Here is a 24,426-nt window from a genome sequence, read left to right as displayed (position 1 = left end):
CATGTGAATTACATCCTCCCACGAGTATTAAAAACGTATGCCTTCAGCAACTTAAACTTAAATTTTGAAAATTACCGCCTGACATTTTGTCAACATATTGGTGAAATTCTAATAATTGATTGTGACCAGAATTAGACTTGTGCGTTGTCAGTTCAAAGTGCGGTTTGATGTGAGTGAGTAAGGTTTTACGCCGCCTTTAGCAATATTCCAGCAATATCACATCGGGGGACACCAGAAATGGGCTTCACACATTGAACCCATGTGGAGAATTGAACCCGGGTTTTCGGTGTGACGAGCGCACGCTTAAACCACAAAGCTACCCCACCGCCCTATTGTCACTGTAAGAAAATATGTCTGTAGCAGCCTTGACAGTATTTGACCTTGACAATACTGATGTCAGATGCAAGTCTTCAGCGGCCATACATCAATGTCAGAAACTTATACATTATCGATAACACTCCTGTCGTCAAGGACTAAGAACTTGTTCATGTTATGAGGAATAGCCTTTTCCAGCAACAATGCACAAGGATTCATACATGTCTTTATGGTAAAGACATGTTTTCTTTGAGACATTATGACGTCGATATTAAATTAGGTTATGTACAAAGATGGACACCTCACCAGTATTGACCAGGGGGTTCAGTGTCCACAGTTGAGAGATATATTAGTTTCTAGTAAATATTTATATGACAATAAACGTATTGGGATTACATTTCAACGGGTAGTAAAATATATGAAAATGGATGTTATGACTGCAAACGATTTGTACCCGTTGCGCGTAACACTGCCACGATTTGTCAAGCATTAATTCATTCGACGAACCCGTGAAAATCCGGGTTCGAATTGATCTTCAGTAACCTATGTTTGTCATAAGACGCGACTAATGACTTGGTTGACACATGTCATCAGATCCCAATTGCGTAGATCGATGCTCATGCTGTTGATCACTGGGTTATCTGGTCCAGACTCGAATATTTACAGATCGCCGCCATAGAGCTTGAATATTGCTGAGCGCGGCGTACAACTAAACTTACTCACTCATTCGACGAGGTATGCTACGTGTGAGTCTCAGGGACGTTTTAGGGGATCTGTTCCATTCCTCTTCTTGCCCCAGGCCAAGTTGAGCGGCCTCTGATGGTGGTGCACACGTCTCCCTATCAATCAATTTTTATTAACAGTACTGAAGAGGCCGTAGGCCTATAGTACATTTTACATACAGTAGCAGAGGGTGCAATATAAATGAATATATAGTAAATAATATCACATCTGTAATGAGGAGGATCTCATATTCATAGCATGGTATATATACATTCCAAGGTATTTTGTGGCTGTTTGGTTTTGGGATGCCATGAGGGTACAGAATTTGTCTATTCGCGGGTTCAAGTAGAAATATTTCTTTATGTATTCTTTTCTGATATTTGCATACAATGGACAAACAAGCAAGAAATGATATTCATCTTCCACCTCCTGGTAAGTACAATATTTACACAATCGTTTTTCCCGTGGTATGCCTAAATGCCTAGTAACCTTTTTCTTTTAGAAGATCATTGGAACTACATCTGAAACGGGCTAGTGCTGTTCTGAACTTCTTAACATTAATGTCTAGAAGACGTATTTCAATAAGAATGAATGATTTAAAACAGAAGTAATTGGTTTAATTTATTGTGTAAACACAGTGTAAAATGCCACTTTTGAAAATACATATCTTTTAACGTTTGTGTTAAATCATATATAAAATGGTCTGGTGCTGTAACATTTTGTTCCCTCCAGACTGAATGACCCCGTGCAACCCCATAGTAATAAGATTGCTTTCAAATTTGTTTTGGCCAACGATAAAACTGACCAATTTATTTATGTCTCCCTATAAGTACCAAGCAATGATGGAAGTCAGGACTCACTGCTGTCCACGGCACTCTATTGCGGCTGTGGTGCTGGAGTTGGGCGTTGACGAGTCGTGCACGATGAGGTCGGGTGTTGTCTTGCATGACAAAAAAAGTGAACCCCAAACGTTGCAGTATGTTGGCCAGATAGAACTGCTTGAGCACCCTTACTTGCACGATATGGAGTAGAGTTCGCTCCGTCATAGTGCTGCCTCTCCAACCGATCCACCGTCAAATCTGTCTTATTTAGAAATTTGCTTGACGTTCATGTCAACAAAGGAAATCGGGACTCATCTGAAAACATGACCGGTTACCAGCGACGATTACCCTTGTGTTGACGTTGTGTACACCACTGACCTCTTTGGGCAACATGACAATTTGTAATGGGTGACACAAGACATGGTCCCACCACAAGCACGAGATAGGCTGCATGTAGACAATATCGTATTGTCGAATTCATAATTGGTACAAATGGGCTTCACATATTGTACCCGTGTGGGGAATCGAACCCGGGTCTTCGGCGTGGCGAACAAACGCTTTAACCACTACACTACCCCACCGCCCCGATTTCGTAGAGCCTGGTTACGGATCGAAAGATCCTTTTGAAGGGGGTCAATCGTCCACGGTTTGGGTTTGTTCGTACCTGCTTCATAGACTGTAAGACACATCACGTACTAGCCTCTGTGAGCTGATTTATGCCCGTTTCCTGCTAGCCAGTAATCCACAGACGCTCCCGACACTGTAGACTCCATCGCTGGTTGATACACAGATAATGAATGAAATCAAATAAATCACAACTGTACCATTAGCAGAATCAATAAGATTACCAAACGTACTGGTAAACAAAGACTGAACGACCTTCCTTGAATGTGTCAAAATCATTAACGATCGCCGATCTAGTTTAAATATACGCGTCTATTCAAGGACGTCAACAAAAGCTTATACAACTATAAACAAGATGCGTCTGTCCTCTGTCTGTCCAAGTAGCTGCATGGCATACTATAATCATACGTGTACATCTCATATTGCTTACACATACGCGTTTAGCTAAAGCGATGTTCCCTAGTGACTTCATTGCATAAACATGTGTGTTTATCCTTGACGATGGTCCCTAGTGACTGCATTGCATAAACATATCTTTGCATCCTTGACGATGTTCCCTAGTGACTGCATTGCATAAACATATGCGTTGACGATGTTCCCTAGTGACTGAATTGCATAATATGTGTTTGTCCTTGACGATGTTCCCTAGTGACTGCATTGCATAAACATATGTGTTTATCCTTGACGATGTTCCCTAGTGACTGTATTGCATAAACATATGCGTTTATCCTTGACGATGTTCCCTAGTGACTGAATTGCATAAACATATGCGTTTATCCTTGACGATGTTTCCAAGTGAGTGTATTGCATAAACATATGCTTTTGTTTCCAAGTGACTATATCACATAAACAGATGTGTTTATCCTTGACGATGTTCCCTAGTGACTGTATTGCATAAACATATGCGTTTATCCTTGACGACCTTCCCTAGTGACTGTATTGCATAAACATATGCGTTTATCCTTGACGATGTTCCCTAGTGACTATATTGCACAAACATATGTGTTTATCCTTGACGATGTTCCCTAGGGACTATATATCATAAACATATGTGTTTATCCTTGACGATGTTCCCGGGGACTATATAGCATAAACATATGTGTTTATCCTTGATGATGATCCCTAGTGACTATATTGCATAAACATATGTGTTTATCATTGACGATGTTCCCGTGGGACTATATTGCATAAATATGTGCGTTTATCCTATATTGCATAAACATACTGTGTTTATCATTGACGATGTTCCTAGTGACTATATTGCATAAACATGTGTGTTTATCCTTGACGATGTTCATAAACATGTTCCTTAGTGGTTTATCATTGACGATGTTCCTAGTGACTATATTGCATAAACATATGTGTTTATCCTTGACGATGTTCCCTAGTGACTTCATTGCATAAACATATGTGTTTATCCTTGACGATGTTCCCTAGTGACTATATTGCATAAACATATGTGTTTATCCTTGACGATGTTCCCTAGTGACTTCATTGCATAAACATATGTGTTTATCATTGACGATGTTCCCTAGTGACTGTATTGCATAAACATGTGTGTTTATCCTTGACGATGTTCCTAGTGACTTCATTGCATAAACATATGTGTTTATCATTGACGATGTTCGCTAGTGACTATATAGCATAACATATGTGTTTATCCTTGACGCTGTTCCCTAGTGTCTTCATTGCATAAACATATGCGTTTTTCCTTGACGCTGTTCCCTAGTGACCATACTGCATGAATGTTCTTTTCCTCGATCATTGGATGTCATTCTCAACGGCACATCGTATTTCCAATCTCAACTACCAGGGGACCATACAACTCTTGCAGCCACTAGGCGCACCAAGTTAATGTGGCTTTCCCATCCTTTACGGGGTACCCATTCATAGCTGGGTGAAGTGGGACACATAGTCACAGTACTTTGTCCAAGGTTACTGCACGTTGCTGTATCGGCAACTAGGTGTTTGCATGTATTCATGTAGCCACCATCTAGTCATTTACCAACAGATTTGTGGGTTCTTTTAAGTGCACGGGGTTGTGTACTGTACACTACCTATAGGGGTTGCGAAAACACTGAAAAAGTCTACACACAAAGTTGACTCCAAGGTGTTTACTTCGAGCAATGTTTTATAACATTTGCGGCAACAGGAAATGGAAAAATGCTTTGAAACGAATACTTCTATTAAATGAAATTCCTTTCAGAAAGAATCCAGTTTCAACACAGGGTGTCCGGCAGAATATCTGTCAAGGTCGTTGGCACATGTTTAAGGTTGTTTGAAAGGCATCCTTAAAAGTTGGGCAATGACAAAATAGATTGATAATGCGCTTGATAACGGTATAACAATCTATTCTGAAGATTTTATATCATCACTTGCTTGATAACGGTGTTAGTACCTACACCGAATCGTCGCACTCATTGCAAGAAGTTGACTATCCACAGAACTTGGTTTTCCTTCATCACCATGTAGATATTAAAGAATTTGATATCCATTTCTTTTGATACTTTGTCAATGATACGTTGCGAGATATAAGATAATACAAAAACAAGGTTTGTTATTCTTGTAACAAATATTTATTCCTGACAACGCCTTCACGATTCAGTAATAGTGTCGAATGGTCGAGTATTTGACTTCAACCTTTATCAAGTGAACGTCTCACTAATGTAATTGTATTCGACCGATCTGTCCCATTTACTGATGCAGTTATACGTTCGTCTATTATAACAAGTTAATGAACGGCCAGTAATTACATGGCCATTTTCTATACAATTAGACCTCGTCAACTCCTCTCGATGAACGTGGACTTCGAGGCCATAATGTGGACTGGTCAGCGAGACTGGTCATTGAGGTCAAATGAGGGGGATGTGGATAAACGGTCCGGCATTCATGGCATAAGGTAGGGGCGATTTATTGCTGAAGTCATGTTTGTTCATTTGATGTACATTCACTGCTTCAAAGCTGGGATGTACGCCCTGAAACTGGTTCAGGAAATGCCATAGGGCTTTGACATTAGGTACTTTGAATAGATCATGCTTAACTTACTGCGGCCAGAGTGTAAAACTGGATTTTCAGCTTCATTCGGTGACCACGTGGCAAAGGTCACGCCTAGGGACAAAATGGCTACTATCGAGACTGCAACCGAGATCTTTATCCTGGATAGAATTGGTCTTCAGAAAGAGGCTTTAGAGGCGACTAACAGGATCTGGTGGTCAGGCTCGCTGACTTGGTTGACACATGACATTGTATCCCAATTGCGTAGATCGATGCTCATGCTGTTGATCACTGGATTGTCTGGTCCAGGCTTGATTATTTACTGACCGCCGCCATATAGCTGGAATATTGTTGGGTGCGACATTTCAACAACAAACAAATCTAAACTGCAGGCAAATAAAGTACTGGTATACATTTGTAAACAGGATTTGACCAAAACATTACTAACGCTATTCAAAGAATACTAGACTGAAAGCATTCGCCAGAACACTGCAAACGTGAATCTAAACATAACATCCATAACTGTATTTCTTTGTCTTGTGTTTCCCATCCTCCAATTACTGTTTTCTATCCGCCAGTTTGAATTAGTATGAAGTGAGATATAGTAGGACATTTCTGATGATCAGCTAACTGGTACCCACAGCTCCGTAGTTCATGGTTACATATCAGCATATATTGTCGATTACATGCTTGTTAATGAGTATAAATGGGGGTCAACCGGTGTAAAGAATGGTTTTCGTCTCCAGAGCCGAATGACGCGCACTGTCATGAGCAACATGTAGAATTCGTTCGTTTGTGCGTTTGTTCGGTCGTACATTTCTTGGAAATCAATTTCATATACACATACACCCTGAGGGGGAAACTGCCCACAAAACGTGGATTGATTGGACGAGTTTTGATTGGCATGTTTTCATCGTGTCCTCTACGCATCGGATCCAACTAATGAACCAAGCCGGTTAAACGGCTTTAATTTCACGCTTAAGGGGTGAGTGAGTATGGTTTTACGCCGCTTTTAGCAATATTCCGAAAATATTTCGGCTTGGGAAAGCGGAAAATGAGCTTCAAACATTAAACCCATGAGGGGAACTGAACCCCTTCTTCGGAGTATAGAGCAAACGCATTCACCACTAGCTTATCCCTCTGTCACTTCACTTTTGGAATATTTTAAGGGAGGAATATTTTTCCTGGTACAATTTTAAAGCCAAAAAGATTTTCTTTTATCATGTATTTTCTGGAATAACTCCCCGTCGCTCCCAAGTATACCACTGTTATTCCATCACACAGAGAAAGATGTAAGTTGCCTTTGATGCAAGAATCTGTTTATTAAGTGTATTAAGACGATATGCTCACGGGAAAGTCTAGTCCAAATTGCATGCATCTCATCTGCCAATTGTATACGTTACCTAGCAACGAGTCAAATGTGCATCAGCTATTTCGTCCTGCATGGAATTAATGCTATTTTTTCTCTTTCAACAGTATGAACGTGTTGCTAATTGAAGGGGTGGGCACGTGGACTCCACGCAATCTTTTTATAACAGCTGTAGATATATCAATTGAAAAAACAAATTTCGCTGTAACAAAAACTGTTTATATGTTTTTGTATTACATCAGGTTTGATTAAACATACTGATAGGGACTTAAACATATAATAGCAAAGTAACAGGCATTTTATTCAGCTGAAGTTCTCATGTGTACGATCGGCGATTTACATACATTCAACACATTCAGCCGATGCAGCAAGGTCGATATGATCAAATCATTGTTTCAGTAGCGGCTCGTACAAGCGCGGATGTCGAAGAAAACAACCAGAGTGCGCGGACTCCGGAGAAGACAACCTCTTACGGCCAATGGGCAGTTTCTAGTTTAACGGCATTGATCCAAACATTATGGTATAGCACAGCAAGGCAAGCCAGAGAAAGGGAAGGCTGAGACTTTATTTTCGTATTGATCACGGTACAGTGTAGGTGGTGGCTGGAGGATCCGAGCTGTGTGGAGTTTTGCCACACCTGGCGCATTATTGACATCGTAAACACGGACGGTGACACTCGGAATGTACAATGTGGGAACAGAATTCCTCCTTCTGCTTGACGTAGGCTATCAGTAATGACAAAACAAACAAGGTATGTCAGCGTTTGATTTATTATATTTGCGTATTAATTGTGACAGTAAACCAAGTACTTTAACAACTCTCATTATCTGGATTCATGTATTTTGGTCCTCTCTCCATCTAACTAATGGAGGCGAAATTACGTTATGTGTTGACACAATTTCAAGTGACACGCCTGACCGGATAATCTATATATGTATGAAACTGTAATTGCAATCTGTCATTAAATAGCTATTTGTATACATGCTCCATATATATCAACCCAACCGTGCAGTATACGTCACGGGAAATTACAAGCTGAAATCAAAGTCAAAATATCAATACGGAGACCACAAATCCTTCCAGTTCAAAATTTACGACATGTGTCATGTACCAATATTCAATAACGTCCACTCCAGTTGTGACGTTGTATACCAGTGTGATACTTAATGCAAGCGTACACGAATCGGTACCATCAACCATCGTGTTTCTGTTTGATGAACGGACGCTTGAATTGTCACTTTCTTTGACTAAATTCCTCTGAAGCGTTTCAGCGGTTGCATTGTCTTGTATTGTCATGTGTTTACATGATGTTTACATGATGTTTACACAGGCGCCTGTTCAGTGTTTAGGTATAGATTTCATTTTACCAACGAGCTCTATGTCAGTATATAAAGATATATGTACGTACATCACAAAATTGTTGTAAGAAATATCTATGAGACTGCATTTCAGTGAAATGTTTCTACTGGGGGTCACTTTCAATCTAACTCATCAGCATATAGAGAGCACTTGGCAAACATAAGGCTAGCGATTGAGCGTTCGGTCGATGCTTCATGGTCGAATCGCGTTCTACTACACATCGCACAGAGCAAACTGCTACTCAAAATTCAGATTCATATCCAGTCCTTGCTACAAAACTGCTGAAGCAGTTGCTCTTGGTCTTTGAAGCTCACTAGCACGTAGAATGGTAATTCAGAAATTTCCACAGAATGAAAACCAATTACTCGTAAATAATTCATGGAAGGTCAAAAAGACATATACCGTATTTCCAGGCGGATTGTATTTTACATATAACACATAATAAAAATGCTAAATATAGATCAGATGTCACTTTTGTTCGCCTGTATTGTAGAACAGTCATTTGCCAAGGGAGTTAATCCCCACATGGGCATATTTTCCGAGCCCATGTTCCCACCGTTGCCACTGTCCCCTGAACACGACCTACTGGCCAAATCCTGGACAGGCAGATCGGCGCGCAGTAGTTATGCTGTGTCGCGTGACTGCAGGCATCTACGAATCCGGGTTCGAATACGCTTATTATGAGACTAAGTTTGTATAGCACTGTTCTCGTGGTTATCATCAAACTGGGTGATGTTTAACACTTGCGTTCCTCCAGCACCAAGGGGGCGGTTGGGTAGCCTAGTGGTTAAAGCATTCGCTCGTGACGCCGAAGATCCGGGTTCGATTCCCTACATGGGCACAATGTGTGAAGCCCATGTCCGATGTCCCCCGCCGTGATATTGCTGGAATATTGTTAAAAGCGGCGTAAACCCATATTCACTCACTTCACGTTGAGTCCCCGATGAAAGTCCAGTTGAAAGGTACTTAGGGTTTAAATTGATTAGTTCCAATGTAGGCAAATGTCATTACAATTCTTTGACAGCGGCCAAAGCATGACACCAGTGAACAGAAATGGCACTGCTTGCGTTGAGAGGGCTGAGTAATGCTGTAGCTGATTATATTTGGCACTAATTAACGTAGGTCTGGCAACTGGTAAGGGACTCAATCGCATCTGTGTGACACCATGAACATTAATATTACAAACGCCATTCTCATGTTATGTTTGTGTTGATTATATATGAATGTTTGTGTGATATGGCTGACTGACTGACTGAGTTTAGTTTTACGCCGCTTTTAGCAATATTCCAGCAATATCACGGCGGGGGACACCAGAAATGGGCTTCACACATTGTGCCCATGTGGGGAATCGAACCCGGGTCTTCGGCGTGACGAGCCAACGCTTTAACCACCAGGCTACTCCACCGCCCTGTGTGATAAGGGGTAGATGGGGTAGCCTTATGGCTAAAGCGTTCGATCGTTGCGCCAAAGACACGGGTTCGATTCGTAATATGGGTACGATGTGTGGAGCCTATTTCTGGTGTCCCCAGTCGTGATATTGCTTGAATATTTGACAAGACTCACTCACTCGTGTTGTAAGTGTATATGCTTATGATGAGTAGAAACAATGAGAACTATGATAAAGAACGTATGCACGAATGTTTAATGATGGCTGTAGATTCAGCTAACAAATACTGGGTATTCGATTCGATTTAGAAGGGTATTGAGGGTATCGCGGTTGTGTTTTAGAACCTAAATTTGGTTACGGTTGTAACTGTTTGCTCAAATCATATGTTAAAGTTTAAGTAAAGTTTAAAGTCTGAATCAACATTACAAGTAAACGTATGTGTGTGTGTGTGTGTGTGTGTGTGTGTGTGCGTGCGTGCGTGTGCGCGTGTGTGTATGTGCCCATACACCATCAAGGTCAACGTACATTAATACGAAGCAAAATCATTTTGTGATATCGGATACATGTACCGTTCTGAATATTTTATCGCTAACCTTTGTAGTTTTCGAATTAGTGCTTGAAGTCACATGACTCATGAATTATTCAAAATAGGTATTCGAATATATTCATTTTCAGGAATTTATGCACGATGTTTTTGTTGGTATGTTATTTTCTTTATTTAAAACAGCGTAATGATCTCTGCCTCTTCCATCTACCTCTAAATCAGTGATACGGAAGAAGAAACGAGTGTTTTAAGAATTGAATGTGATATTCAGAAATGTATTGATAAGTTTGGTCCCGAGTCATATCACAGTAGCACGAAAATTTGTAAATTGTGTTTCGTCGCTGTCGAAGTAAGGTCGTCGCTGTCGAAGTAAGCTAGAATTCAATGAATTCATAATTTAGGTCTAAAATTGAATGAGAATGTGTATAGACATTTCAGAATGTCGTGCAGTAGTGTCGTGTCTGTAATTGTCAGTAAATACTTTTGCGTGTCACTGGATTGTCTGGTTCCTGGGGCTGTGTGGTAGCCTTGTGGTTAAAGCGTTCGCTCGTCACGCCGAAGACCCGGGTTCGATTTCTGGTGTTCCCCGCCGTGATATTGCTGGAATATTGCTAAAAGCGGCGTAAAACTAAACACACTCACTCGATCTGGTTCCTCATTTGATTGGTTAAGACACCATTGTTTACAGGCTGCCATTGTATGGCAGAAGCACATGTGCTTATGGTTGCGTCAAGCACCACACACATCATTTTTATTATAATGCGGAAACCTAAATCAAAATTAGTATATCGTTTTTAGTCTCACCAAAATCGGTAAATGACGTGTCGTGGAATGGACTGTTTGGTTGACTACACGCCATCGTCACATGGCAGGGGCACTGCTGTCCTCGCTAGACAACAAAGATTTACCTTTTCATGCAAATTGTTTAAGTGAGGGGGCCACAGTCAGAGCAGGACACCTGTACTTCGTAAACACCTGGTGGTATCACCGACCTCAAGTGATCCGTTCACACGTCTTGTTCACGCTTCTTAGTCTTTACGTCAAGCCGAAGACCCAAGTTCGATTGCTGGAATATTGCCAAAAGCGGCGTAAAACCACACTCACTCACTCACTCACACTCACTCACTCTTAGCCTTTAACGAGCAATGGAATCCGCTCATAATCGAAAGGGATTATGCTCTAGCGTTGATATTTCATATACTAGTAAGCAGACTAAAGGAGTCCATTTGTAACCCAATCACGTCTAATAGGAACTTTATATGAACTTTGTGTGAACCCTACCATGTATTGCAATAATTAAAGATAGTATTGACAGACATATTGAAAAGAAAAACATTAAGCTCACCGTTTTATTCGAAGTTACAAACAATTTGTATGGCGACACACCTGTGTATGTAGATCTAAGAACGCATTTATTTTCAGAAGGCAGTCATTTTCTCCATCGCTGACCTGTTCTGTTGAATATGGGTAGGACTTCTGAGACATTGTCAAAGTGTTGATAAAGGACAAGTAAACCTAAATCTACTTTGTAGGGTACTTTGTTTGTTGTATAATCAACACTGCAGGTTACACTCTGCTATGTCCCTTCTACATGGCGGAGAAATGTCACTTACGCCAACCAGAGGAGACTAATGGGGTCGGGGTGGACAGGCTCGCTGACTTTGTGGACATCTCATTGAGTAGTATAGATACTGATGGTACGGGACCAGGTCCCCCCAAGGGCTCAGTTTAAAAAAATTAGCCCTTGGGGAGGCCCTAATTCCGTACCATCATTATCTTTACTACTATTGAGTTGCATGGCAAAATTTGACGAAAATCGGTAGAATAGTTTCTGAAATATTAACTTTTAAGTGAGCATGAGGTCGGTCGGGCAAAATCAAGGCCTTTTATAAGAATCTCATTTTCGCTAGGGCTACCCATTTTTTCAGCAACCACAAACCCCATATTCGACCAGATACCAAGACAGGTATGAAAAATAACTGGCACCACACGGACTGTTTCCATAGCCGACAGCAAATAGTCTAGTCTTACTCCAATTGTGTAGTTTTCTAGACAGACCCTCCGACAGCTCGCCTAGTATTTTTGCAGATGCACAGTCGCGGGCTTGGGGTTGCAAAAGACGAATGGAGTCGTAGACTTGTCTAGGCCCGTTTTCGTATTCCTACTGCTTTTCGTGGAATTCGTGGTACGGAAAGTAGAGCGCACGCCCGGACGAAAAACAAACAAACGCATGGTTCGTATTCCCTACTACAATACTTTTTTTACCAAATAGGCTGCATTCCACACATCGACTTCTCTACTCCATATAGTGGGGATCCCCGGGTTTGGGAGTGGAAACTGGTTTGGGCGTTTCTGTCTTCTCGTCGACCGGTATGTGGGCCAGCGTGCTAACCGGTGTGCTGTGCTTCCAGATCTTGTGGACGACCTTCCATAGAAAAACGGCAACTAACGACATGTAGACCAATCTTTGGGTCGATTCCACCATCTGCCCCACCTTCTGGATATCGAAATTGGTTTCTTCTTCTAGTTCCTTCTCCATTTCCTCGCGGAGGAGTTTGGAATCGTCCTCGTCGTCGTCGTCGATGTCCAGCCAAGACAAGACGTCGACCAACATGTTCGTTGTTTGCCTCGCATGAGTCTCGATCTTCCCCAGGCGGTTGTAGAAGTCCTGGATAGTTGGCAATGTACTACCGGGTATAGCTACTTTCGATCTATCTCGAGTCACCTTTTGTGACAATGGTTCGATGACCGGCAATGATACTTCTGGTGGTGGTGGTGGTACTTCTTCTTCGACTAGCGGCATGGTTGTGGTGTTCCTTGATCGGATCTCGCCATATGTTGTAGAGTCTTTTCGATCCAATACCAAAACGCTTTTTGGACTTTTCGGAGGCATGTTGAAATTTTTCCTATATTTTTCGTACTTCCTATATGTCTATATGGAAATCCAAATCGTATCCCAATCCTCTCCCATTTTTTCCTGGGAAGGCTGGTTTTCCTCCATCCCACTGCAAACCAAGGAAATCCAGTTGGGAAAAAAAAACAGGAAAAAAACAATCCCAGGAAAGTGCTAGATTTTGCTACGATTTGCTACAATTTGCTGTACAATCGTACAAGCCCGCGACTGTGCATCTGCAAAAATACTAGGCGAACTGTCGGAGGGTCTGTCTAGAAAACTATACAATTGGAGTAAGACATGACTATTTTCGGCTATGGAAACAGTCTGTCTGGTGCCAGTTTTTTGCATACCTGTCTTGGTATCTGGTCGAATATGGGGTTTGTGGTTGCTGAAGAAATGGGTAGCCCTAGCGAAAATGAGATTCTTATAAAAGGCCTTGATTTTGCCCGACCGACCTCATGCTCACTTAAAAGTTAATATTTCAGAAACTATTCTACCGATTTTCGTCAAAATTTTGCCATGCAACTCAATAGTAGTATAGATAATGATGGTACGGAATTAGGGCCTCCCCAAGGGCTCAATTTTTTAAATTGAGCCCTTGGGGGGACCTGGTCCCGTACCATCAGTATCTATACTACTTATTGTATCCCAATTGCGTAGATCGATGCTCATGCTGTTGATCACTGGATTGTCTGGTCCTGATTTGATCATATACAGACCACAGCCGTACAGCTGGACTATTCCTGAGTGCGGCGTTAAACAACAAACAAAACAAAGTTTAGGATTTACGACAGTCGTAACCAAGAGCTCAGACCGCTTTACGGAAGACACGCGTGTATACAAAAACGTTTCACAACTGGTTCACACTTCTTATACATATTTCAAATTCAGATTTTTTCTATTTTTTAAGGTTATCCAGCACGCCGGGGATTTGTATTTTTATAAAACCCAAACATTTACTCTTCGTAAACTGAGATATGTCAGGCACAATTACTCCCCAGTCGTCAATGATTTTCGAGATTCTGCAATCGCCTGGTCTATGTAAAAAAGTTAATGTTACCATTACCACAGTGTTCGTGTATGAAACAGTCGCACGCACAAATGTGGTATAGCTATTTACGCCATCTCTTACGGTGACGTCACACCCTAGTGAAATTCGCATCATGGCCATCAATCATTGTGACCAGCCAATCACTATCCTGTCACAATAATCTCATGCACGTGTCGCCTTGGTAACAAACGTATGAGTTTCATCAATCACTGACCAGTGTAACCAATAAAAGGATTGATTTTCCAAACACTGGTCCAAACATGAACCGGCTCCGCAGCTTGTAATCATTTGGATTATTCTACCCCTATAGGGTTTGTTTCGCTCAAAAACTACTTGTGTATCACCGGTCATGAAATCCACGTACCATGGAGAAGACACACCTTGTGATAGTGATTATGATAGTTCCCCAAAATATGCTGTGGCGATTCCTCATAAGTAGGATTCGTCCCCAGTATCTCACGTTTGTCCACACTGAAGCACATGATATCTCCTTAACAAGGAGATATTCTGTTATGTCGAAATATGGCTTTGTTTCCCCAGCAGTGAACGGGTACCCGGTAGGATTACATGGTGATTGTAAACGTTCTAGATCCTCATAGACAGCTAGTGTTTCATAGTTCTCAGGGACTTAAGACTGAAAATCTCACAGCACAGTCCATCCAATGACGGGGTAATAATTATCGCTTACAGCATTCTCATGGTTGATAGGTCGTCACATTACAATTTTTCTGACAGGATAAAAATGTTCGTAAGAGCTGACGTAAATGAGGATAATAATGATGGCCAAAGTTGGTGCTCATACTTTCAACAACTGGTTTAATGACCCAGACCCTACATAAAGCACCAGCATAACTGAACATTATCAAATTCAGTAGAAAACAATATGAGGTCATTCATCTTTTATGTATAAGCCCGAACAGCTAATTAATTCGGTTATATAAAGCCAAAACAAGGCTCAATATTTTTTAAATGCCAATGGTTTTCTATTGGTGCGTAATATCACACCACGTCATATGCGGACCTGGCCTCAACATGTGTCTCCCCGCTTGCATGATATGGCCATCGTCAGTGAAAGAATGACACAAATGAACATCTGTCATAGCCAGCTGGCAGCCAAAATTCAGTTAGCGAAAATTCAATGGCGTGCACGAGTAGCATTGATTATTGTTATCAAGTGAATATGATACCAGGTCAAAAAGTCACAAGATGCCACATTGCCATGGAATGTTTGCTTGTTGGGTTGGTTGGCAAAGTAAATATTGACGCTACATGCATTTAGAAAGGTAAAGAAAACGATTTATAATGTAACCGAATAATATGAATACTGGTCAATATATGTTTTTCAAATGACGTCATTGGTACCTGGAATGTGCTATTGGCATATTCCTGTTCACAACGGCACCTCTTTTAACTGGACGATTTGGCCGGAACACGCCTTGGGGTACATCTATATTCATTAGTTTTGGTTCGGATTAATCAGGTTTGGTATGACAGGTATTTGATAGCAGCTTCAACCGAAATCACTTCCGTTGTACATGTCATTTTCATTTCTCTGCATTTTCGTTGATTTCGTTTAAGCCCAATGCACAATGTCTTATAGATATGTATGTGTGTGTTCATCGCATTCATATAAAGATTAAAGGCAATCACTACTCTCGAGCTATCGAACGGTACAGATAACAGGATTCCATCATGCACAGACATTATTCATGGTGCTAATCGGTTTGAGGATCGTGGGCGGTGTGAGCACGTGCAATCCGTGTTGACAGACTATAAATTCAGTCCAGGAAGTCACGTTATAATCCCGCAGTAAATGTTCCCCGTACAGCGTAATGGCGTGCTGATAGCACGTTCAAAGCCATTATTTCCGTTATTTAGCTTTACATGGCCGATATTTGGCCAGAGTTTGGACATATCACCGCAATTGTTGCATCGGGTCAAACAACAGTCCAGATAGTGCGGACATAATAGCGTGATAAGCACAACGGCTGATTCACATCGACCTTGTACGACATGTAGCTCTCACCAAATAACGCGATATCTCAGTTCTCGCGTGATGACAAAGTAGCGTGCTGTGATCAAAATACTCACCTTTCCTGGGCAGTATAACGGATTATGAACGGAGCTAAGTATTTGATTGCTGGTAACTGACAACAAGTAGTGTTGTCACGGTTGTAATTGTATATGTAGACTACAGCTGTGACGACATACTTTTAATATGAATAAAATATGAATACAGTAGTTGGAAGTATGACCTACTGTGTCAGGTTGTGAGTGGCGACGATAATACAATGCAAATGAGTACAATATCCTTAGTGGCGGTGGTAATACATTACAAATGAGTACAACATACTCAGTGACGATGGCAATACATTACAAATGAGTACAACATACTCAGTGGCGATGGTAATATAATACAAATGAGTACAATATCCTCAGTGGCGATGGTGATATAATGCAAATGAGTACAACATCCTCAGTGGCGATGGGGATATAATGCAAATGAATACAACATCCTCAGTGGCGATGGTGATATAATGCAAATGAGTACAATATCCTCAGTGGCGATGATAATACAATACAAATGAGTACAACATCCTCAGTGGCGATGGTAGTATGATGCAAGTGAGTACAATATCTTCAGTGGCGATGGTAATACAATGTTAATCAGTACAATGTCCTCAGTGGTGACGATAATACAATACAAATCAGTACAATATCCCTGAGGACACACAGTAAGGGACATTAATCATATGTACCTTTATATAATCAATATCCATCAATATCAATTGGTATTTATTCTACTATAAATTCGGTAACTAGTTGCAGCTGATTCTGATTGGTCAATTTGGGATAAAAAGCACAATAAAAACTTCTGACCGAAGCAGCTTACTTGACGAACGTTGTTCGCAATCATTCAATATTAGTACAAATGTAGGTTATCGCAGATATTTTTCTGTTAAATGTATGTGCAGCACTACATGTTTGGCATAAAACCTGATTAAATCGGTTTGGAGAGTGCATTTCCAATTTAAGATACAGTGAACAGGAATTTTGGCGTTTTTCTGTATCTGACAGTGACATCATATGTTATGCGACATAATGAGCAGGGTATGGTAAAATGGTAGTCACATGCAGTGCTGGACTGAACTTTCCAAGGCTTGTTAAATTTTCATAATATTTGTCTTGATATGTAAAGACGTATATACTGCAAGTTTAAAACTAGTTCCGACATCATGTAGTTCCGAGTAGCTCACGTCTAACTAGTGACTCCTAATGAAAGTTCAAGTCAACTTGAAGTCTTCTAGTCTTTTAAAGATGTGGCTATGTTGAAGCTTATAAAGAAGGATATAGTTTGTTAAAGTCTTTTATATGTGTAACGTAATAATCTCGCTTTGAATTTATGAAATATGGAAAAATAATCATTAATTATTTAATTGATGGAACGGATATGGGAATCTCTTCAAAAGGTGATCTACCAAAAAACTTGACTTCAAGTTAACCTCATGTTTACAAATCGAAACATATTTGTACAATGCTTCAACTAGATTTGACTTTTGTCCCTCACGAGTGCAACCGATAGATCAGGTAAGCTCATTTTTCATATCTGTCACTATCTGATCGTTAATCACAAAAACACGCTTATGAAAAAGCCGGAATCATAAACGGACTTTGCATTTTAGCAGCGATTTCTTGTGATTATGGAAATGTACTAACTCATTAGTATCATTGAAACAAACAACTGTCACCAAAATATCAAAGACAACCAGTTACCATAACACAATGTTCACCGTCGTACCGATAACCCCTTTAAGTGGTTCTCCTATCCATCAGTAGACGATGTAATATTACTGTAAGGACAACGAAATCAATAGCAACACATATATATCCAGGCTTATATGACCAAGCAACAAATATCCCAGCCCACCACGTTCAGTATGTAAAGTAGGTATTTAATCCATTGCCGTGTTTGTCGCGTACTCTCGGAGTGTATAATACCATCTGGATCCGTCGTCGAGCTCCAGAAGGGAGCCAGACAGCGCAATGGAGAGACCGCGTATGTAATCACCGTAAGTATTTTACATAATAAGTAATCAATTACTCTCATGGCAGTGGAGCAAACTAGTTATTGCTTTTCGTTCTGCTGAATTTGTCAAATGGCATTGTATTTTGCGTGGATGACTCCAATGATGGGTTCTGTGTCTGTTCTGGATGGAGGTTCTCGTCGTCGTGCCCACGTAGCCAACTAATAGACGAAGGAGTCAGGGTCGTTTCAGGCTTAATTACAAATTGGATGTTCCTTGCTGCCAATGAAACATCCACATGTCCTTTTCACAGACGGAGATTGGGGAGAACGGTGAGGTAAGGTTCACAAAGCTTGATGTCTGAAGCAAATATATTGGAAATCTTTCGATCGATGTTTTCATTAATTAGTTTGGTATTTTTTATATGTTACTTCGCAAAGACTATAGGTAGATGTAAAGATAGATAAGGAAGTTCTGTCTCTTGCCTGTTGTGTTGGATGCTTCTAAATTTGATCAGGCGCAGAAACAAGCAAACGAGTGAATGTTGTTGAATGCCGTTTGTATTCCTTCAGTACAACTGTAAAGACTTAGTCTGGATCAGACAAACCACTTTTAGCACGAGAATCGATCCACGCTAAACCCTCAAGTCACTGAGACTGAGTTCCACTGGAACTTCATCACGTCCAAGTATAGGGTACCGGAACTAGTTCTTTCCTCGGAATATCAACCGGCCCAGAAGCTATAAATATTTCACCCAATTCTGTAATTTCTTTGCGAATAGGGTCAATATTCAGAAAGGAATTACATTAACCATTGCGGAAATTCGTTTCCATGACGATTATTACGAGTAAGAGTCAGACTTAAACTAATGTTTTAATTGTGTATGTTCCACAAGGAGTAGATAATGCCAGTTTACTGTACACTGGTCCCAAGACATGGGTAATAATAGGTGCGGATATAATTGGCGCATTATTATAATTCAATAATGACGATCTAATTTCGATGTATTAGTAGAATTCTGTATAATTGTTTGAAGATCTCTAATGGGAATTAATGTATATCTATCGGGTTACAAAGGAACTGTGGTATTGGCAATTGATTAGGCCGCGACGTACAATTCCACAAATCCATGTCACTAGACACTCTTGTCAGAGAAGAATAGTTCTGGACAGTCAGCACTGGTACGCTTTATGTGGTACCGTTCTGACCAGTCGGCCATCTTTGTCCGGCATTTTGTTGGAAGTTTTCTGCTAATGCAGGTTAATGGCCATTGTGACCATGCCACTGATTGATACGTGTTTGTGCTTCAGTTGCCGGATGTCGTGTTTACTGTGTATCAAGTTTGGTACTGATGTTGACCCAATAACGCTAATGATAAACATGTTTCAGATAATGACGGCGTTAATTGTGTATCCAGAGGATAGTAAAGATCACGTAGTATTTACAGTATCTATATGAATATCTGTGTTAAATGTCAAGTAGTTTTCTAGCTTTCGAAACTCAGTGTAAGGCGATCTAGTTCAAACGCGCCATCATATCGCTGAAATCTATTATTATTTTAAGGAGTTATACACCATTCAGCAATTCGTTTCATCTTGTATACAGTCTACATTTATGTTAATGAACTGCCAGGCAAACCAAAGTACACACCCATGTTTGATGATGGCTAGAAATGAAAAATACAAATCAATGGTTATTTGATGGTGATGGTTTTGATACGCCGTCATGTTTGTATTTTGGATCTTTGATTTTGCAGTGTTCCGATGACAAGAAAGGTTCCGATAACGGGGTGGGGATTGTGTCAAATATACTACCCATCAAAAGTTTAGACTCACTAATGTATATGTAGCCACTTTTCTAAACTAGATTTTGCTCAATATTCCATAATGTTTAAAGGTGCTGTTTACACATGAACTGATGTATTGTAAAACAAATTCGTAACGTTGAAAAAATTATTTTCAGGGGTTCAATAAATCATGAAACTCAGTGAAAATTGGCGAATTCTTAACAAAACTTTACACCAAAACGCAGCTGTTCACATGCACAATATTTGCACATGCTTTTCAGAAAATCTATGAATGATCCTCGTGCAATTCAAATGAATTGTGTTTGCAGTTGGTTCCCCTAAGTTAGTGGAGAAATTCATCTTCGATGTAACCATATATATATACATAACATATAGTGAGTGCTTTAAGTGTGTCTAAACCTTTGAGGGATAGTATACAAGAAAAATATTCTTGCTCTACCTGTTTTAACCTAGAATGAATCTTGTAGAAGGTTTTTGTCTAGATTAGGTTGCTGCATCATACTCAGGTACGCATTAAGTGAGTGACGATTTGGTTTAAGTCGGTTTTGACCAGTACTTCAGTCACATTAAGAGATATCAGCTTTATGTGAAAGACAAAAGGCGAATTGATGTAGCTAGACACGTGACCAGAACGAATATTGGATTCTGAACCACGATCAGGGTTTCAGACCTGCCTGAGATAATAACGTTTTCTTAAACCCCCCAACCGCGTTATGTTTTGAAAATATTGCTCTGTTAAGTGTTATTGTTCTTTTTTTGGAACATTTGCAGTTTATTCCGTGTCTTATATATCTTCATGTAAGTTGTGTTCATATTACTTTACACTGTAGCATTTGTGAAATACTAAAGGAAGGTTATAGTCCGAGTACAGTCATTATGTCTCTACCAGAGTGGCATCGTTCTCTTGAAGAATATCAGCAAGTAGCAAACGTGATTAAGGAAACTTGGGTGTGGTCATTGTAGTAGGGATGGATGAGAAAACATCTCAAGAACAAGGTCATTCACAGGGACTTCTGTTGGACATGGCATGGAGCTGGAGCAATATAATGTCTTGCTTTATTGGACAGAGGTAGAGGCCTACAGGATATCGGTTTCACATCATGCATGTGTGCAAAGCTCTCGAAGGAGCTTGTTGAGTCAAATCGATAGGCATCACACATCCCAATGGTTTGATCCATGGCGACCAATTGGACTGAAGACCTCATAATTGGCTGGCACAAGAAATGTATTCTTAATTGTCCATCAGTGTCGTATGCCTGTTTTACTCAGTCGTTAGGCCAGGCAGTTTGGAGTGTAGTTGGCGAGTATTTGTCCCCTATTCAGGTCGGTACGTGGGAAAAAAACATTCAACTTAGTTTTGTTTTATTTCCTCAAAAGATACATTTTCGAAAGGTCATAATTATAGTTGTATGAATATTGTATGTGTATTGATAGTACAGTAATAGAGTTAGTGGTTTTACAGTTTACTAATTTCTGTTTGTTGGGACCATTGTTTTTTACATTTTTTGGTCTGCTGTAACGTAGGTCATGTTTATAAAAGAAAAGAAATGTCGATTCTGACATGTGTTTGCAATATCATAAAACCAGGGTGAGAATACCTGTAGAATTCATTCAGCCATTAAACTAAGAGAAGTTTCCCCCTACTCGGCCACCATATGTATGAGCCTCATCTATCTGACCAACGTCCTATATCATGAATGTATCAATCCCTTGATTGTTCCATGTTAGACCAGCAATCAGAAATGTGATAGCCAATCGATGGAGACGCATAGATAGAGCACTATGTGGAGATAGGAAGCAATTAAGTAAGTGATAGTAACGCTTTTATCGATAATGCCAAACAAAAGACGAGCATGGGACGCTGGATCTTTCATCTCTGGTAGCATTTCGAAACACGCTCTTATTAGAAAAGATAACAGTTGAAAGAACAAAGGCGCAGGCGGAAGGAAACGAGTGTTTTAGCTGAAGAGGATGGACGACATCCTCAGGACCAAATGTCAGTGACCTTTGGTATGATCTGCACGTTTTGGTCGTGCAATGAGAGGAGGAGGTGTGAGGCATGTAGTCCACATATCATGTCCAGCTGATTACGATTTAGTGGACAGCATCTTGCTCACGTTCCTATTAAGTAAAGCAAATAGTGCGGAGGTAGGTTCATAATAACCGCTTTATTTGTTACGTGCATAACTTTATAAACCTATATCCGCACACAAACTTGTCTTAAGTGATGGAATATGCTGATCTTTTGGGATGCTCATTCTTTCAGCAGTCATTGTAATGTTCTTTAAGGTGTATTTAGAAGTTGGATATTGAACTGATACTTAAACTGATTATGAGTATGAAAAATATGCTTGGAAAAGACTTTATTGTATTACTGCTTGACTAACATCGCTACGTCTAAATGCCGTTTTAACTGTGATTGGGTATAGACGTTAATAATGATGTTATATTGGTATTGATACCTGTGAAGATCCGGGGTAGAATTGATCTTCAGCAACCCATGCTTGTCGTAAGAGGCAACTAACGGGATCGGGTGGCCAGGCTTGCTGACTTGGTTGACACATGTCATCGTGTCCCAATTGCGTAGATCACTCACTCACTATATTGTTAAACGATTTAAGTCAACACCAATGCACGTATATGTGCTGTAATATATGCAATGACTTGACTCGTAGTCTGAAGACACAGTACAGTGGAAGCTGTCTAAACCGGCACTCGTCGGGTCTAAAGAAACAATACGGTTTAGACAGCGTGCCAGATTGTACATATGACACGGTTACCGCTGACTAGAAGTGAACCTGTTTTGTCACTCTCATATACATTGGTGTATCACAATAAAACATGTCAACTCACTAGTTAAATGGACAAGTATACCCATGCTGAACTAAGATTAAATTGTCTTTGTCGGCAACCATGTAGTTTCAACGCAAGATTAATTGGTGACAATACACATCCTGCCGACTCCTCGCCACGCGCCGGATTAGACAGCTCTGATTACAGTTATAAACCTATATTCGTGCGGCACATTTCATGCCGAGATCCGATATTGACAGCTGCCGGATTGCAGAGCTTTTAAATGTTTACTGTGTATGTATTTGCTACCCATGTGGGATCAGCTGGTGGTGTCAGTATTGGACCTGGGGGTACGACCAGGCATGCTCGTGTGTTTGTGACGGGTGGCACCGCTGGAGCAGGATACGCTCGCCCAACACTCCGAATCATCACTGTTTGATTTTGATTCACTTTATTAACCCAGATAAATACCCTTTCTATTTGGTGATAAAGTGAGTGAGTGAGTATGTTTTTACGTTACCTTTAGCAAGTGGAACCAGCTGGAGATGAAAGCCCAGGACCTGGGGATCTGGAGATCTGTAGTGGACGGCCTAAGTAAGTAAGTTTGCAAGGGTTAGCGTAACCCGCAGCCTGATTATTCTTCTACGTTACACGTACAATGTGATATAGCTGGAGTGACTGAGTGGTCTGGTTTAATGCCGCTTTTAGCAATATTCCAGCAACATCACGGCGGGGGACACCAGAAATGGGTTTCACACATTGTACCTTTGTGGAGAATCGAACCCGGGTCTTCAGCGTGGCGAGCGGACGCTTTAACCACTCGGCTACCCCACCGCCCCTGGAGAGAAAGAGGAATGACACCAACTCATGGTCCGACTATAACGGTTCTTCCAAACCTTGGACCTATCATTCTAGAGCTTTAAAATACCAGGCATTTAAACAAGTAATATATCTGGTGGAACAATGTTGTGCTCTTTACCATCTGTCGGGAAATCTGTGTGCCTCAACGACATGCCTTTATGTCAGACAAGTACATAAATCGATAAGTAATAATTATGTACATTATAAAACAAATAGCCAATATATTGATTGTATATAAAACAACAAATTAAACCATGCCCATCCTACGACATTACGTACTGCTTTATGACAAAGCTAATTGTCTTTTAACATAACAGCGCACAGCTGTACAAGATAGCTTCATTACGTCAACAGCTGACCGTCAATACATTTCTAAATTATGGAAATACATAAAGCAAACCATTATAAATATCACATGTATCTTATGTGTTCTTGAAGAATATACATCAGCAGTAAGTGTATATTCATGCATGCATCCTCGTAGACCTACGCACCCAAGTGTTGTAATATCAGTAATTTGGTTGAGCTTCAAGGTTTGGGCCGTGGAATGGTAAGTATGTGGTTAGTTGACATATCGGTTCTATAAGTGTTCCCTTTGTTGTTGGAATGGTCTTGAATTAGCAGATGCACATAACACTCGATAATGTCAACACGACTATCGCCTCATCATCAGTTAATGATCCTCTTTTGTGAACAGCTTATCAGCATCCATGTTGATCTCCAGTCTTATGCTGTGATAACTGAAGGTCGCCAAATCCCCCCAAAAATGTTTTTGAAGTATCGTACATTGAGTACATCATGACCGATATGTTTATATACGTTAGTGGGAGGAGGAGTAGGAGTCGTTACAGGACACT

The 24,426-nt window shown here is 40.5% G+C and overlaps 1 protein-coding gene across 1 annotated transcript in view; it reads left to right on the top strand.

The window, feature by feature from the left end:
• The first annotated feature begins 7,387 nt into the window (after positions 1–7,387).
• The window catches only part of LOC124276885 (small conductance calcium-activated potassium channel protein-like), a 71,183-nt gene continuing 54,144 nt past the window's right edge, over positions 7,388–24,426 (top strand). Inside the window, exon 1 of the mRNA XM_046712552.1 lies at positions 7,388–7,597. The gene's annotated coding sequence lies outside the window, so the exon portion shown is untranslated. The remainder of the gene's footprint in view (positions 7,598–24,426) is intronic.

The sequence above is a fragment of the Haliotis rubra genome, unplaced genomic scaffold (assembly GCF_003918875.1).
Source record: "Haliotis rubra isolate DU_JTF1 unplaced genomic scaffold, ASM391887v1 Scf215, whole genome shotgun sequence".
NCBI lineage: Eukaryota > Metazoa > Mollusca > Gastropoda > Lepetellida > Haliotidae > Haliotis > Haliotis rubra.
This window is presented reverse-complemented; position numbering and strand designations above follow the sequence as displayed.